Source organism: Echinops telfairi, unplaced genomic scaffold (genome assembly GCF_000313985.2).
Source record: "Echinops telfairi isolate 266 unplaced genomic scaffold, ASM31398v2 ScPeMD7_7424;HRSCAF=8462, whole genome shotgun sequence".
In the NCBI taxonomy this organism is placed as follows: domain Eukaryota; kingdom Metazoa; phylum Chordata; class Mammalia; order Afrosoricida; family Tenrecidae; genus Echinops; species Echinops telfairi.
This window is the reverse complement of record NW_022111324.1, coordinates 77,851,106-77,853,352: the sequence shown is the minus strand read 5'-3', so window position 1 is coordinate 77,853,352 and position 2,247 is coordinate 77,851,106. Positions and strand designations below refer to the sequence as shown.

Sequence of the window (2,247 nt, the reverse complement as noted above, 5' to 3'; positions counted from 1 at the left end):
ATTCCCCCGGTAATTCATTTCTTTGCTACCCTTGCTGTTCTGTTGCACACCCTTAGTGTTTCGCCCCAGTGACATTTCCTAATTTTAAACCATGTAGTATCCCCTTGTTCTGCTGTAATGATAGCCTCTTGGTCTATGTATAGATTCAGCATGGACATAATTAACGGTTCCAAAATTCTCATTGTTTTCCATATTATTCATAATTTGTTATGATCCACACAGTTTACTGCTAAATTAAATTTCTTGAAATAGGCATCATGAGAGGTTTTATAGAGCTTTTCTTTTTTTTCTCACAAATGGTCTTTTTTTTCCCCCCAGAGGAGAGCGCGAACGCAGTCCCCCACTACCACAAATTATGCAGTCGGGTTTCCCACATTTGGGGAAATCGCAGGGGTCAGCACATCCAGAGTGCAATGGATAAGCCTCACCCTGAGAAAACCACCTTCGTGATCATGGTATCTCCCCTGCCAGGTAAGTATTCTCACAAATGGTCTTATCGCAGTTGAGTCCTTAGATAATTTTGTGATAATCTTTGTTTGTGTTTAAGTATTTAATGATAGTTTCATTTTTAACATTTTATTGGCATATAATTCACACACTATACAATTCAATAGTTTAAATATATTAAAAAGAGTTGTGTGATCATCAGCACCATGTTTTAGAACATTTTCTTCACTCTTGTACCCATTAATATTATTTCTCTTATAATTCTCAACCTCCGCTGCCATAGCCCTAAGGAACTATTAATCTATTCATTATCTCTATGGATGACCTATCCTGTATTTCATGTGTAGTGATAAACTATGAGGATTCTCCCTGCGTTAGGATTTGCTCCTCTAACTTTTATCATTCCTGCCTCAATGAGATAAAGGTTTTCAGTTAACTCATTCATCAAAATATTTTCAGTTCTGGAGTTTTGAGAACCCAGTCTTCTTCATATGCTATCATCTACTACTCTTGGTCCAAAAAGTCTTCATTGGTGAGTTCTTTAAGACTGGAATCTATGACTTCCTTTTCACTGATGTCCAATTGCAGTTGACTACCAATATTTACCGTATTTCATGATATTAACTCTACACCCCTGAAAAGCATATGCAAATGTTACTTTCATATTTGACTGCCTCACTTCGTCCTAAGCCCCAGCAATATTTTTTGTGGTATCTCAATGTTATAATTTCTCTAAATTTCCCTTAAACTAAGTGCATGGTCTTTGGTAGCCCTGTCTCCTTGTGAGAAGGCTTTAAAGGATTCCCTGATGCATTTGACTGAAGCAGAATTGACTTTTACATCAAGGTAAAGACCTTCTAGAGTGTTTAGATGCCCAGGTGTATTGTCAAGCCCAAGGAGACTCTTAATAGGAATTTTTGGGTCAAGCAATAATTTTCAATAAGAGGGGCACAATTATTCAAGAACTACTATTGCTAAATGGTTATTATAACTCTAGCCTTTTCATTTGCCTTCCAAAAAATCAGAAGACCTGCCTAATGATAAGGAGACGTGCCTTCAGATGTAGGGTGTGATACAGAAACAAAGGCTTGAACTTAAAACCCTGGATGCATTGCCCCCAAGTAATAATGTTAGCCTATCCTTCCATTCCAATCACCTCTTATACACGTGAAAGTTGGACATTGAATAAGGAAGACTGAGGAAGAAATGATGCATTTGAATTGTGGTGATGGCCAAGAATATTGAAAGTACCATGGGCTGCCAAAAGAGCAAACAAATCTGTCATGGAAGAAGTACAGCTAGATTGTTCCTTAGAGGTAAGTACAGTGAGCCTTCATCTCACGTACTTTGAACATGTTGTTGGGGAGAGACCAGTCTCTGGAGAATGACATCATGCTTGGTAAAGTAAAAGTGTAGCAAAACGAGGAAAGCCCTCAACAAGATGGTTTGACACGATGGCTACAACAAAGGGCTCAAACATAAGAACAATTGTGAGGATGGTGCTGGACCAGGCTGTATTTAGTTCTGTTGCACATAAGGTTGCTGTGAATAGGAACCAACTCCACAGCACCTAACAACAACAACAACAACATCTTTTTATGCATTTTTTCATCTTTTGAAGTAAAGGTCCTTTTGAGGGTTTCCAAAAATATAAAATACAATAAGCCAGCCTTGTGTACATTAAATATTTGGTCTGACAAATAAGTCCCTTCAGAATTTTCTTTCAACATCTCAAGAAAAATATCTACTGCATTTTCGCTGACACGAGCTATTTCATCTTGTACTTTTCTATTGTGCAAA

At 37.7% G+C, this 2,247-nt stretch overlaps 1 non-coding gene across 1 annotated transcript; it reads right to left on the bottom strand.

Moving 5' to 3' along the window:
• Positions 1–315: 315 nt before the first annotated feature.
• LOC115872532 lies at positions 316–479 on the bottom strand. Its single transcript, XR_004047924.1, has one exon. It is a non-coding gene; the product is annotated as a U1 spliceosomal RNA (small nuclear RNA).
• Positions 480–2,247: the final 1,768 nt, after the last annotated feature.